The sequence below is a fragment of the Coenobita brevimanus genome, chromosome 109, assembly GCF_032717465.1.
Source record: "Coenobita brevimanus isolate Jiangsu-jjx chromosome 109, ASM3271746v2, whole genome shotgun sequence".
Classification (NCBI taxonomy): Eukaryota; Metazoa; Arthropoda; class Malacostraca; order Decapoda; family Coenobitidae; genus Coenobita; species Coenobita brevimanus.
This window is the reverse complement of record NC_137062.1, coordinates 21922690-21938796: the sequence shown is the minus strand read 5'-3', so window position 1 is coordinate 21938796 and position 16107 is coordinate 21922690.

The window sequence follows — 16107 nt, the reverse complement described above, 5'->3', positions numbered from 1 at the left end:
AAATACATAATATTGTAAAGTAACATAATTGTATGAATATTGTATACATATATTATTCATAGTAAATAGTGATTATTCAGTAATATTACATTTTAAATAAGTTGTATACATATTTGAATAAATGCAATGGTTATTGTATAACACTTTGTAAGACGTGCATGTACAACAGACGTACGCATATAATTGTGCAATGGTAATACTGCTAGGTTATACATTACATATTTGAGTTATCACTTTAGTAATGTCTAATATTTCACCTAACTTGTATGATGATACTGGTAAAACAGAATTGTGCTATAGTTGTATGACTTATATTGTGTTAATGCATAATTGTGTTGGCCTTATAATTGTAGTTACATTTTGTTAATGCAACTATTACATAAGTGTCTTGGCCTTATAACTGTAGTTAAAGTTACATAAAGTTACATCTTGTTAATGCAACTGTTACATAATGGTACATATTGTTTGTAGTATTGTTTGTAGTTACATAATTGTAGTTAAGGTTACATAAAAGTTACATCTTGTTAATGCAACTGTTTTGTCGTTACATAATTGTTACATATCGTTTGTAGGTACATAATTGTAGTTAAAGTTACATAAAAGTTACATCTTGTTAATGCAACTGTTACATAATTGGCAAAGTGTAACATAATGCAATCGTTTGTCGTTACATAATTGTTACATATCGTTTGTAGGTACATAATTGTAGTTAGTGTAACATAATGCAATCGTTTGTCGTTACATAATTGTTACATATCGTTTGTAGTTACATAATTGTAGTTAGTGTAACATAATGCAATCGTTTGTCGTTACATAATTGTTACATATCGTTTGTAGTTACATAATTGTAGTTAAAGTTACATAAAAGTTACATCTTGTTAATGCAACTGTCACATAAATTGGTACATATTGTTTGTAGTTACATAATTATAATATGGAGTAACATAATTGTAATAACTGCAGTCCTAACATATGCTGCGGTCGATGATAGTGATGACGTGTCATGCCACTTGTTTGTGGAGACAACAATTTGCTTTTTTGTTTGTAGTTTATGTGGTATTTTGGCATATGTAGTAACACTTACACTTATTTTCATTTTTTTGTTATGTGATCTTACTCTATTTCTCTTTTTTCTTTCTTACTTTTCTTTCTTTCTTTTTTTTTTTTTTTGTATTGATTTTCTATAGTTTGTTTCTCTTTGCTTGTGTACGCTTTTTTCCATGTTGTTCATGGTTACATAATTACTGGCTAATTTCCTTGGGATACTTTTTTAAAGTTTAGTTTATATTGCACAGAGATTATAAAATGATATTATATAGTCCCATATTTTGTTATTTTATATAAAAAATATATACACTATATACAGTATTAACTATACACACTGACCAATTGTTCACCTGTACCTATCGTGAGTAATATGTGTGTCAGCACTGTGTGGAAATCATTGTCTTCACGATTGTGTTGAAGATGTTCACTCTTGCTAACGGCATTTGTGTTGGCCATTTTTTTTTTCTCTAGTTTACCTTGTAACTTAATTTATATGTTTCCACTAGGTAGCTTTAATTAATAAATATTTAATACAGTTCTTTTAATCGCTCACTGAGTAACTGTGATGGTATATTTTCTTTATCACTTGTAGATGTACTAATGTATAGTTGTATATATGAAACACGTATTTTATGTAGGTATAAATGGTAACACTCGTTGACAGTAAATAAATGTTATAATAAATGAATGAATATATACAGTGTAGAATATGTATTGTTGGTGCAAGTATTTAATGATTGAATTATGAAGATAATTGAAGTAGGTATGTGTATTTAAGCTGTAACTATACAACACGTTTTATATGTTTGTGCAGAAGCTTATTGTCTATCACTGTGTATTGTATGAATGAAGTAACTATGTAACTCACTAATTTTTACCGTGGTGGGAAATGGTGTGAGTGGTGTTGCACGTGGTGATAGCGTTGTCCTTCGCGGGTTGATTGGCGTGCTGTCGTCTCAGCACATGGTGACGTCGGCTTCCCACACTGGTAGCTGTGGTGAGTGAATGAGTAGCGATGAGTAACTTGAGTGAAGACGCGTGAGTAAGATGAGTTGTGAATATGGACTTGGTGTTTTGCTGCGTGTCTTGACCTCTTCCCATCTGCGTAAGCGGTGGGGGTTGGGTGGATGTAGCAGAGAGAGGAGGGTGAGGTCTGGTGGTTATGAGTTGTGAGTCGTCTCTCTCTCTTCGTTTGTTTGTTTGTTTTCTTTCTTTCTTGATGTATTCTTGGTCCTTTTTTCTTGTGATTTACTCGTTGTAGGATGAAGACTGCCGCTTCTTGTAGGTGCGTGTAGAAGATTATACAGACGACGTAGAGTTGTTAATTGTAGTTGATTGTAGATGGTTGTAGTTCGCTGATTCGTCGTAGAAATTGTAATATTGTATCAATATTTTGTTAAACTACTTGCAAGGCGTCGTGTGATCTCTTGACCTCTGCATCAGCATGATGATCTGGGAGACGGAGGGGGCTGGATGGAGAGAAGCGTCAGGAGCCGGTTGTGTTGTTGGTTGAGAGACAGATATTCTTGTTTTCAATCTTGATATTTTGTAGGAATTTAATGTTGATTCGTAGACGAGGTTCGTATACGTTCGCTGCTACCAAATGTCATGTATGACATTTGTCTTGGAAATATTAACAAGTCTCTCACACGGAACGAGTATAAGTCCCGGGTAGCTACCTCCCTGTCTCGCTATCTGTCTCTCTCTCTCAAATCGCTAAGCCCTTCTCCCGTGACCTGTCTCTAGGCTCGCTTGTCCCCTTCTCTGTTGCCTCTTCTGTGGCTAATCTCCGTCTGAGCTCTCTTTCCTAAATTCTGGTGTAGCAGGGGTGTGTCACGTGTGTTCCTCGTGGATGGACTAGGTCTTTGTTCACGAGAGGACTGCTGACAGCTAATTGCATCATCTCCTTACTGGCCGCTGTCGTCAGCTTTCCTCAGTGTAAGCATGTTTAGCCCTGCTCGATTCTCGCAGACACAACACCTCTCATCATCTGACTCCCTGCTTCTATCTCTCTCTATCTATCTATTTATTATGTAGTCCTACACAGTACTTATTCCTGAATGATCGTGAAGGTGATCCACTATCACGCCTATGTCCTCGTTCATCTCCTAGTCTCTTATAACAGTGAACTTCACGACGACCTGTTTGTTTACAGCACCAACAAATAGTCTTAGTTCTGCCTGTAGATCAGGCTTGGTTTTGAGAGACACTGCTTTGCAATGCAGGTCTTGCATGTGATATGGCTTGTGAACGTGGTGTGACATTTTGTCTGGTGGGTGGACATGGAACGTGTCCTTTACCTTGTGACTGAAAGGACTGTAGTGCTGAGCTAGTAATTGGTTTAAGTGTGTGCAGGCTACAGTTTAAGAAAGTATGATACAGAGTTTCTCTTCTACCTGTATAGCTAACATGGTTATGTCATCCCTTAGAGAAAACTGAATCTCTAAAGCTGCATCTGACTCATCTTTAGCCAAATAACATTGCAACATTATTTAGTGTTGGAGTGGTTTTTCCCTTATCATCAGTTTCCGCTCATGGACCCTTTCGTAATGCCTTTGAGATTTCCGTTCCTGTTGCCGCTGAAACCTCTGCCGCTTCTAACAGGTATTCTGTTTGGAAGGAAGGAATTTTTCCTGTCTCATACTTTGCAATAATCTGAAAATGCTCATCAAACATCCTGCTTTCGTTTGGCTACAAAAAAATTCTTCGAATTTGTTCCAAAGGCAGTAAACTTCGCAGACGACCAACACCGAATGAGTGATCCCGGTCGGGAGAAGCCAGCATTTATTCGGCTCTGAATATGGGCGATTTTACTGCCGTACAGTCTTTTGTAAGTCCTTTGTTTGTAGCTGCATACGGGACATCACCAATGAAGTCATACACGCTAATTGCAGGATTCATTACAGCATATTTGGGACGCAATGCATTTTCCTTTTTTTTGGAGGGGGGGATAGGGGAAGCGGGGATTGCCATATTTTAAAAAGTAGAAGTAGAGGGTAACTGAGAAATGTGTGATGTATTGGGGTATGATATGAAAGGAAATCAGCAGACTGAACTGTTTGTCGCGGACAAGTCTTAGTGTTTCTGAAATAAGTAAGATTATTGTGTAAGGTTTTAGTCTTGGTCAGTTTTATTTCATTTCCGGAAGTATGTGAATCAACTTCATTTAAGTTAATCGTCTTAAAGTAAGGAAATGACATTCAGAAATGAATTGGAGAGAAAAAATATAAGTACCAGGAAAATATTAAGCAAGTGAATAATGAAGATTTTTTTTTTTTTTTTTACTGAAAGAAAACATTATATACAAAAACAGGTAACAAAGAAGGGTTTTTATGTAAATAATATTTAAAAATGAAGTGTTCATATGAATGAAATAGTAAAAGAAAATTGAGAGTATGTACAATACCCTGGGGAAGTTGTTTTAAGTGCGGTAATTTAATCGCATAAGAGACGAGAAAGAGAGAGAGAAAAATGTATAATTTATTACCGGTACTGATTTACAAAAAATTCGAGGCAAGCATGGAATTAGGTGTTCTAACCTAATTCTGGGATGCTGATTTCAGATTCGAAATCCGTTTTCACGCGTCACCACTAGTTTTTGAGATACACGTGTATACATGTATGTACATGTATACATATAGGCCTAAACCCAAAATATTCGTCAAAAATCCATTTACCGTCCTATTTTCTTGGAACTTGGTTCAAAACGCGCGCCACAACAAGGTCAAACATGTGCATTGTGCGGTTGGGAATGCCAGTAGCTTACTGGCGGTGAGAAGGGGTAGTTAATGCTGCTCTACAATCATCCAGTAAGATGATACTTTGATATAAAGTAGCTTTTTTTTTTAAATTAATAGTAGAAGAATCATTTGCGCACAATTTGATAGTAAAATGAATAATGTACCACAAAAAAATATACGTCAGAAAATAAGAGAACAGTATAAACGTTTGGTAAATTTTTTTCTTGAGTGAATGGCGCTCGCTGCCCCTTTGTGTATTGTTCTACGCCAATTCGGCATTTGTAAATACAACCATATTATACGTTACATACAGGTTTATATTATGATTTTGTGACAGTTCACGTAACAGTATATATGGTAATTGTTTATTTGGTTTTTCAGCTGTTACATATCTCTACAATGGCTTCAGGCACTTCAAAACACCGCGGATGCGTCAACAAAGCTGATTCATTCTGCTACGTATGTGGCGATTTCACGACGGTTACACAGCGCCGAACAATTACTACCCTCCTGAGAACTGCTTACTTTCATTATTTGGACTGTAAAATTAGAGATCAGGACAAACCCTGGGCCCCACACATCTGTTGTAAGCCCTGTTACAATGGTCTAACTGCATGGTTTAGTGGTAAGAAAGCAGCCTTCAACTTTGCTGTTCCAATGATCTGGAGAGAACTACGATGCCATGCAGATGATTGTTACTTTTGTCTAACAAATATTACTGGTTTCAATGCTTCTTCCAGAAAAAAAAAATCAAGTATCCCAACTTTCCCTCAGCTACGAGACCTGTTCCCCACTCAGATGATCTCCCTGTCCCTAGACCCCCAACAGATATGGATCTTCTTCCTTCATCAGATGAGGAAATGTCCTCAGAAGAGAATTTTGCCAAGTCGGTTTCTTCTGATGACAATGTCTCTGTTTATGGAGCAAGTGGCAGTGAGCCCCACTGGATCACCCAGGAAGACCTGAATGACCTTGCCTGTGATTTGTACCTATCTAAGCAGCAGTCAGAGCTCCTGGCATCCAGGCTGAAGCAGTGGAACCTGGTCAAGGCAGATGTAAGGATCTGCAGTTTCAGGACACGGAGCAAGGAGCCCACTTCATTCTTCGTCATGGAAAACAGGTTGTGCTACTGCACAGATGTCTCTGGCCTGTTCACCTCCCTTGGCTTCCCACACAATCCCTCAGATTGGCGTCTTTTCATAGGCTCTTCCAAGCGAAGTCTGACTGTGCTCCTGCACAATGGGAATAAATACCCCAGCATTCCCATTGGCCACTCAGTTCATTTGAAGGAGTCATATGACAATTTAGAGCTCATTCTGGAAGCTGTCAAGTACCAACAGCACCAGCGGAGCCTCTGTGGGGACCTCAAGGTCACTGGGCTCCTTATGGGTATGCAGGCGGGCCTCAAGAAATACTGCTGCTTTCTCTGTCTCTGGGACAGTTGGGCTGTGTCCAAGCACTACAAGCAGAAGGTCTGGGGGTCTAGGAGCACTTTCGTGCCTGGGAAATACAGTGTCCAAGAAAATCTCCGGTGGACATGAACAAGGTGCTTCTTCCCCCATCGTATCAAGCTTGGCCTTATGAAGAATTTTGTGAAAGCCATGGACAAGGATGGCGCTGCCTTCCAACACCTGTTCACTCTGTTCCCAGCTCTCAGTTCTGCTAAGCTCAAGGACGGCATCTTCGTCGGACCTCAGATCCGGGAGATGCTGAAGGATGAGGTATTCGAGAAGAAGCTCACCTTGAAGGAACTGAGAGCATGGGAAGCATTTAAGGTAGTCTGCCATGGCTTCCTTGGTAACACACGGGCACTAGATTACCAAGAGCATGTCGAGAAGTTGTTGCAGGCTTATCAGGATATGGGGTGCCTAATGTCTCTCAAGATTCACCTTCTCCACTCCCACTTCAACTTCTTCCCCCAGAACCTCGGAGGAGTAAGCGACGAACGTGGGAAAAGGTTCCACCAAAATATTACTAAGATGGAGAGCAACTACCAAGGCAAGTGGAACCCCAGCATGATGGAGGGCTTCTACTGGATGCTCCTGCGCGACATCCCGAAGGCAAAGTACACCAGACTGTCAAAAAAAAAAAAAAACTCACTTCTGACTGTCTGTAGTACTATGGTGTGTATATATGCTTATATCCAAGTAATATTAATATTTAGCTCTGTCAGTGTTCTGTGTCGGTTTTCTTTCGTTCTGTAATATGCCATTTTAATATATGAGATAAACTCATTATATTATAAATATATGCATTATAATAAAAAAAGGGATATGTGAAAGCAAAAAAAAAAAAAAAAAAAAAACTAGAGGTGATAGAGCAAAACTGTTTAGAAATATGAATTAAGCATATCAAAATTAGTCAAAAACACCTATTCACATGCTTGCCTCAGATTTTTTTTTATTTTTTACCAGTATTGGTCCGGAGATAATAACAGAAAGTTTTTACTGAATGGTTCTCACCCATCACTTATTTATATACCATATGGCACCAGCCGTGGTGTGAGATGGTAATGATAGCTGGTGAGAGGTGAAGAGGGTGTCTTGCAGGTCACTGGGTCATTGGGGGTTTGACAGTAAGCAGAAACGTCGTCGGGATGAAGGTTTGGCGACAGACAGGCTTTTGGCGACAGGCTGGATGACAGGTTCTCTGACAGACTGGGTTGACGACAGATGGCAGACAGGCGGTTTACAGGCTACTGGATCTGACCTCACTGCCTCCACAATGTGAGGTGTGGACCCATAGATTTACCATCAAGACTCCAGGTTGATCTTGATGACTCTATATTGCTACTGGCTGCATTACTGGGAGCTTAGATGTTACACCCATCGAGTGTAGTTGATCTCTAACTCTCATACAATTTTTCAGGGGAGAGGTAGAGTTTCTTTTGTGTTTGTTGCCCAGTGTCACGACTACATTGTTTACACATTGAACTGTCTCTCCAGCAGAATTGGCAAGAATTCAGCTGGTTTCTGCCGACTCATGAAGTCCATTCTTGTCCGATTCATGATGGATAAGCAACAAACATCCTCTCGCTTACAGGAGAAGACTAGGAAGAAGAAAAAGTAAAAGAAGAAGAAGAAAAGGAATAATGTAAAAATACAGTTGATCTCCACAGTACACGGTGAAGAACTAATACCTTCTACTGTAACATATTTCTCCATTTTAACACACTTCATTTTATATCATAATTCTCTTACCTCTGTTTAATATTATTTTCTGTCTTTTCGCTTCAATAGACTTTACCTCTTGCTTTCTCATATGACATGCTGCATACATTTTACAACCATTTTCATATTCATAGTCGCCTTTCCCTAATTCCTTTCAGGAGAATTGCAATAAATTCACTCATAAATCTGTTTTCCTTCATTTTCATATTTGCACTTTTTCTTCGTCCTCTTTGGAGCACTCTCATATCATTCCCATTCCATAATCATGCCAAATTTTATCATTCGTCCTCCGTTATCCTACATGCTTCCCAGTTCCCCCCCCCCCTCTCTCTCTCTTTCCTATATCCGTAATCGTCTTTTCTTACTTCATTCTTTTTTCCTTTTCCCTTTTTGCCTTTTTATTTCGTTTTATATTCGCCTCTCCATTCTACTTTCCCTCCCATATTCTTCTGTTTATCTTGTTGCTAATACCACTTTCTCTTATTTCATATTTTCTTCAGTACTTATCATTTCAATAATTCATTCGATTTATCCCATTCCACTTACCCTCCGTCTTCTCTTTCCTCCACTATTTTCTTTTCTTTTCCCATTTCGTCGTTTCATTGTTGTTTTATTTATATCCCTCAGTGCATTATTCTTCCCTTTTTTCTCTCTCTCTCTCTTCTCTTTTATATCCCATTTCTCTTTGTTTCAGAGTTCTTTCTTCTCTCATCCTCTCATCACTTGTATTCGTTTTCCTTTATTCCTTTTTCCTCCATCATTCATTTCAATCAGGGATAGGCGTTATAAGCTCGTAGCCGTAGCTGAGGCGTTTCCAAAAATGTTAGATTGTAGGGGTTGTAAGAGGAGAGAATTTTCAAATTGGTTTTGTCGTGGATGGCAGGACAAACATAAGGATGAGTCTGGGGTTTGATTGCAGTTTTATTCTCAAGAGGAAGTTATCTTGACAGAAGCAGTACTAAGGTGAGAGCGGTTTATGCTAGCCAACACCGTGACCTCTACTCCTGCCATTTCCACCATGCCTTTCCTCTCTCCTATCGCGTCCTAACCCCTTCTGCCCTGTCTCTCCAATTTCCCCTGTATATGACTGGCTGGGTCATGTGTGTGGGCACGTGTGTGAGGAACATTCCATCAGGTGTGTGGTGTGGCTTTGCATGACGTCAGATGTGCTGTGTGCGAAATTCCCTAGCCAGAATCTGCACAGCTGTTTCCTCTAACTTCCTCGAGCTTAGGCACGACTTTCCTCAAGCGTCTATATTACTGTACATATTAACAGCATATATGTCACTAGCTATTATTTAGTATGGTATGATATTTTAGTGTCCTGACATCAAGAGACAGTTGTACCGTCGTGTTGAACCCCAGTTCTCCCGACTCACCCACCTCCCATCACCCTCCTGCACTGTATTGTGTAGCATGAGAGAGAGAGAGAGAGAGAGAGAGAGAGAGAGTCACTGACAACTACAATCTTCTACCAAATACAGGCCAACTTCCTCGCTGATTACTACATTCCCATCGAAGCTACTAGTCTCGCTAAGGTTCTGTGTGTGTGTGTGTGTGTGTGTGTACACCCTCTTATCAGGAGTCTGTTTATAATTTTCATCCACAACTATCCCCAAATTACTATAATTTCTCGATCAGCCTCAAAGATGCATATTTTTTATCTACAAATGATACTTATTTTTGTCAACATTATATATATATATATATATATATCTATATATATATATATTTCTCATACCCCACTCTTATTACCTGTTTACAGTGCCCTTTATAAGGAGCTTACTTCATAATTCAAAAGATTACAGTAATCACCTCGTCAGTAGAATGGTAAACAGATACATTCTATAATATAGTCACGTTAACTTGGCCCTGGTTTTCGTCCGTTTGTAGTTAATTAATCGATTCTGGTCTTATTATATTGATACAACTCAGTACTCGTGCAGAACGGATGACCGTTTTCGGCCGATTTAAACAACAGGAATATAATTCGTTTCCTACACACTCTCCCACTGTGTTCATTATGTTCTTTACTACGAACTGTTTGCCCTCACCTCCTGTAACAAGGGAAAAGAAATGGGATCACCGAACAGTTCAGCTGCACGTTACTTATACCTTATACAAGTTCAATAATGAGTGTCGTCAAACACTTAAACTCCTCAATAATATTTTACCCCAGCTTACACTTTACAATATTCAACTTTCTCATTGCGATGACGTGTGCTTCTTTATTATTCTTGGTACCACCTAATGATTTTATTCATCAATCCGTCCTTTCTCATACCGTTATGCGACTTGTCTTTGAGATTTCACCCAAACCCACATTACCCTCTCATTTAGCCTCTTCACAACCATGCCCTGTGTTTTTACTGTATTGTTGTTACCACCAGATAATATTATGGATTGATGGCAGTCACCACATCATTATCCCGTCCTGGCATAAAGTCCCTCTTTAAACTTTTACACGAGTCCCACTTTACACATTCTCAACCCTCTCTTTACACCCTTACCCATTTCACTCACTATATAGCCCATCTCAACAGTATCTGTGTGTGTATGTGTGTGTGTGTGTGTGTGTGTGTGTGTGTGTGTGTGTGTGTGTGTGTGTGTGTGTGTGTGTGTGTGTGTGTTACTGTTTTACTTTACTTTAAAACCAGTCTAGGCGTGGATGGCGCAGATTTGGGGCTTAGGCTGAAGGTAGTGATGATACAAATTTTTAGGAACTTGATGGCTATTGAAATAATAAGCATTGACAGTAGACAGTATGATGGGAACTGGGTATGATTGTTGTAAACAGGCAATTTTTGAGGCTCCATCTCCACAACATTACAGGCAATCAATGGAGCTCGAACCCACTCCAGTGTACCCCAAGAGTGAGGCCAGTGCAAAGCCAACCAAGCCATTCTCTGTGATAAAGGCACTTCATAACCTCATGAAGTACAGCTGGTGCCTACTAGACCCTACTTTAGTGATGCAGAGAGAGAGAGAGAGAGAGAGACCACCTGAGGCACCACCAATCATGTATGCAAACAAGATTCCCCTTACCTCTCTCTCTCTCTCTCTCTCTCGTTTCTTTCTACTCATCCCTACCTTCCTTTCCTCCTCCTCCTCCTCCTCCTCCTCTCTCTCAGTCTCTTACTGTCCATCGTTGTCTTCTCTCCGCCTCCCTACTTCCGTCTCTTTCTTCCTACCTTCTCTCCAAAACTCCATCCTCCTTTCCTTCTTTTTCTCTTTGACTCTCACTTCCTTTTCATACATTCTTATTCCTATTCTCTCTCTCTCTCTCACTCTTACACACCTTTCCCTTTAGCGTCTCCTTCCTTTCATATCATTCTATATTTCATCGTTTCCTTCCCCTTCCTTCTTCCTTTCCTCCTGTATCTTCCATTGTGCCTCCTTTCTACCACCCCTCTTTCCTTTCTTCTTTTCCCCTGTTTCTCCTTTACTTCCTTCTCTCTTCTTTTCGTCCTACTGTCCTTCCTTCCTACCTTCATGTCTATCCCTCCCTCTCTCCTTTCCTTCTTACCCCTCCCTCCTCTGCCAGTATTCTTTCTTTTCATTCTTCTCTCCCTCACATTCTTGTTTTCTCTCCTCCATCTTTTCCCCTCCCGCCCTTCCTCCCTCACTTCCTCTCATCTTTCCTTCCTTTCTTCCTTCCTTCCCTAGAATCTAACTTCGTTTCTTCCTTCTTCTCTGTCTTCGCGTCAATCCTCCCCCCCCCCATTCTCGTCTCTGTTTTCCTTTTTATCTCCGTTCTTCTCTCTCCTTTTTCCTACTGAAAAGTTCATTTTTACCCATATTCTTCCTCATCTATCATTGTCCTCTTCCTCTTCTTCCTCCTCCTCTTCTTCCTTCTCTACCATCTTCTTCTTTTTGTTCTTCATTATCATCATCATCATCATCATTGCCACGGGGTTTCGAGATCTTATATATTAAAGAATACATTAAATGTTACTTGAAAATATGGACAATGAACTGACCGTGTGAAATCAAGCAGTAAGTTTTACTTTATGTCGGCTTACTTCGCCGATTCTCTAAGGACAAGAATTTATAAACTTTCTCAACAGTACACAGCAGCGTCTAATTACTTACTAGCGCTGTTTGCTAGTACTATTAGCCTCCAGAGAAGGTGACTCCACCCCTTACAATCAATAACTAATACTAATAGTAATAAACAGGTTCTTGCCGGTGCATTAACTCCCGGCTGGCATAACGGATTTAAGCTTAATACAAAAGGACTGGCCTAAGTACCAGTTATGAATAATACAAAGCGTCTGTGCAAACTAGGAGTGGCAACTAAAATAAGCTAAATGTGGAGAAGTAAAACACGATTTTAAGTACATTCAGCTCAAAGAACTATAAATTTATAAGTAACAATGAAATAAATTTACGTTACATGAGTCTCAAAATGAATTCAAATAACAAGGGAAGTACACTCACTCGCTCACTCAAAAGCTAAACTTAAACCTAGGAAAAACGGAAAGAAGTACTGGTCAGTAGAGGGGGTTAGGCGGAAAGAACTGGACGCTGGTACTAGGACGAACGCTGCAATACGCTAAACCCTCTTTGCCGAATCACCGTCTAGATGGAGATCTCAGGAACTCGCTGTACAATGGCGGCGCTGCTCCACGCTGGGCGCAAACGAACCTGCTCTCATGACGATCAAAGCCTGACTAAGTTCAAATTATGAAAGAGGGCGAGGGCCGGCCATATTTGCTCCAACGGTCAACGGAAAGGAAGTGAGCAATATACGCTCACAATAAATCACTCAACGAAGGCGCTAATGTCGCGCACTAGGATGATCACTTATGAAACAGTGAAAAATGTTCTGAAAACCGCCCGAACCGAGTGAACGCGAGGACGGTTGAACTGAGCGATACTTAATGGGAACTCCACCAGAATTCGTGGTTTTCCCACTGATGAAAAATGTCATGAATTTATAAATATGGTCGCGCGAATTCGTGACAATCATCATCATTGTTTTTTTCTTCTTTTCTTCTTCTTTTTTTTTTTTCTTCTTCTTCTTCTTCCTCATATCATCATCACCATCACCATCACCATCATCATCATCATCGTCATCATCATCATCATCATTATTTTCTCCTTGATCTTTTTCTTCTTCTTCTTGTGCTTCATCATCATCATTATCATCACCTTGTACTTCTTCTTCCACTTCTTTCTCTTGTTCTTGTTCTTCTTCGTCTTCTTCATGACCACAACCATAACATCACCACCAGCACAAGCATACCACCACCAAGAACAACAATAACAGTGAACACGAACAAGAACTCCTTCATCACAACCACCGCAACGTAAACTGCCACCACCAGCACAGTACTGTCCTCAAGCCTTTGCATAGCATAATAAAACCCTCCGTCCCAGGGTGAAGGTGGAGGCTGTTTTGTATTCAGCTCAAAGAGGGAATTTACACTTACATGTCACCACAAATTTCATCCGCGCTCTGAAAATGTTTCGCAGAAAACTATTTAATTTGAAATACTGGATGATGTAAATTTGCTGGGATTCGGAAGGCGCAAATATCAGAGTGGTGTTTTTCAGGACACATGTCAAGAGTGAGAGCAGTGGAAATGAGTTATTTAAGAGGAGCCTGTGGAGTCACGTGGAGAGACAGGCTGACGAATGAGGATATAAAGGAGCGTTGTGGTGTTGATGTGGATGTGATAGGAAGCGTTATGAGGAACACACTGAGGTGGTTTGGCCATGTGGAGAGGATGGAGGGTGAAAGACTGACGAAGAGAGTGTATGTGAGTGAGGTGGAGGGGGGAAGAGGGAGGGGGAGGCCGAGGATGAGATGGAGGGATGGGGTGGAGAGGTATATGAGAGAGGGGGGTGTGAGTTGGGAGCAGGGCAGTGAAATGGCGGGGGACAGGGCGACTTGGAGGCGATTTGTTTGTGGCCACCCCAAACGGGATTGAGGCGTCTGGCAATAGATATATAGATAGTTTTTCAGGTGGTAATTAGTCTATTCCAAAACAGAATTAGCATACACATAGCAACGATTGCACCCTTCTGCACCAGCCCATACTCACACTCAAACTTCTTCACTTAGCTAATTATGAATGTACTGTACTATATTTGTATGTGAGGGAATGAGAGTAAGGGAGAAAGGAGCAAGTGTGCAAGACTGCAAGTAGTTATCTTGTAATTCTAATTTGCAGTGGACTACAGGTGTGTCTGTAAAGGGAGTGATGGTACTGTCAGAGTGGATTTAGTATAGAGCTGAATACAAGAAATGTTTAATGATGTACTGTCTTTTTGTGTATTATTTATAATGGGTTTGTCTTTGCCGGACTGAACTGGGCCACTGCCACAACTAAAATACCAAGTCCTGCAGTACAGTACAGGTGGGTCAAAGTTAGCTGAATTATCCTGTGATACTATGGGGTTCATCGAGCATACTAAGTCATGATTGAATGAAACTCAGTTACTTAGCTGAGGGAGGAATGAGTCTCCTTCGTTACTGTGGTTGATTTGCTATCACTTGAAATCTCATAAGTTACTTATAAGTACTTGCTAGTTGTTGCGTGAGTCTCGATGAGCCTTAGTTACAGTATGAGGCACGACTGAATATCGTTAGTTACTATAGTCGGATTGCTTACAGCTGACAGAAGTGGTTCATTCCCACAACATTAACACTAAGTTAATGTACCATATTATGAAATCTGATAAGCCTTCGTTATGCGGTGGGAATGAAGCGTCTTAGTTATTCGTCAAACTGGCCCTGCAGGCTGAAGACACCTGGTCAACAATAGAACTGAAAGGGATTTGGTATCTCTGTTAAAGTGGAAAAACTGCACTTTAATAACTTCCTTTCGTATATTGTTTGTGCAAGGTGGGCGCATCGAAGGCAAAGTGATGTAAAAGATAGAATGCAAAGTGAAACCAGTTATGAATATTCAATATGCATAAGAGGCCTTGTGGTCCGTCCAAAGCTAAGGAAAAATTATGTAGGAAATGACGCCCTTAACACTCCCAGGCACGCTGTCAGAAAAATATTATGGTTTGTTGTGAACTTGAACAGAGTAGTGGAACTGTCACAGCCATGAAAGAGTTAACACTGAAAGTATTAACACTCAGGTTCATGTGATTCAATTTCAGCAAAAATCACCAGAAGTTAGCTGGAATTGAATACTAAAGTTATCCTGACCACGCAAGGGTCATGTTTATTGAACTTTGTGACTTGTGGGATATAATTAGCACAGGGGGTGGTTTTAAATCTAGCTCCCTCGCAAGAGTCAGAAGAGGTTATAGAAGGCTGTTGCCCCTACTGACTATGGAGAAGAGTTTATGATTCGTGTGTCTAAAGCGTGGTGCTTGTAGACGTGCAACTTGAACAATAAAAACGGAAGAATTTCATAGACTTGAGAGCACTGAAATGACAATGGTAAGATGTATGTACAATCAAAGACCAAAGTCGTGTTCTGAAATTTGGTGGAAATATCTGCAAAAGGGCAAAACTTTTGGTGCACTCCGCCTTGTATTATGCGAACGGTTGGTAGCACTGACAAAGGGACTCAGATTTCAAAGCTTTTGGATCCTCGCAAGGTGGCGTTTGCTTATAGTTCACTTCTTTTTTCGAGGCTCTTGTTAATATTCTCGCTTCGTCCGTGCCAGTTCCAAGCAGTGTTTGAATCTAATCAGTGCCAGGAATGCTCAGTTACGAACAAATCGCAAGGCTGTGATTTTGTGATGTAAGTATGGTAGTAGTAGCCATTTGCCCTGTTTTATCCTTCAATACTATTTTTTACATAGATTGTTTAATTTTCACCTATAGTGCTGTTTTATGTACCATGTAATGAAATGTGTATTTATAGCTACTTTATACTGCATGCAGGGTAAATTAGGCTAATGAAATTAAGAATTCGAATGGCAAACTGAACCCTAGAGCATCAGTTTCCCAATACATATCTCAAAGACTAGGAGTTGTCCATGGAATAACTAATAGTAGAAGTTTATTAAACATTTGATCGCATATGATTTGGATATATAAATCGAAAAATAAGACAAAATCCTTTACTATCACATGATCCACAGATGTCCACCACCGCATGTAATTACATACCACTTCTATCCCACATCCCCACACCCCTATCATCGTATCACCACCACCACTCTAAGACCTAACACCA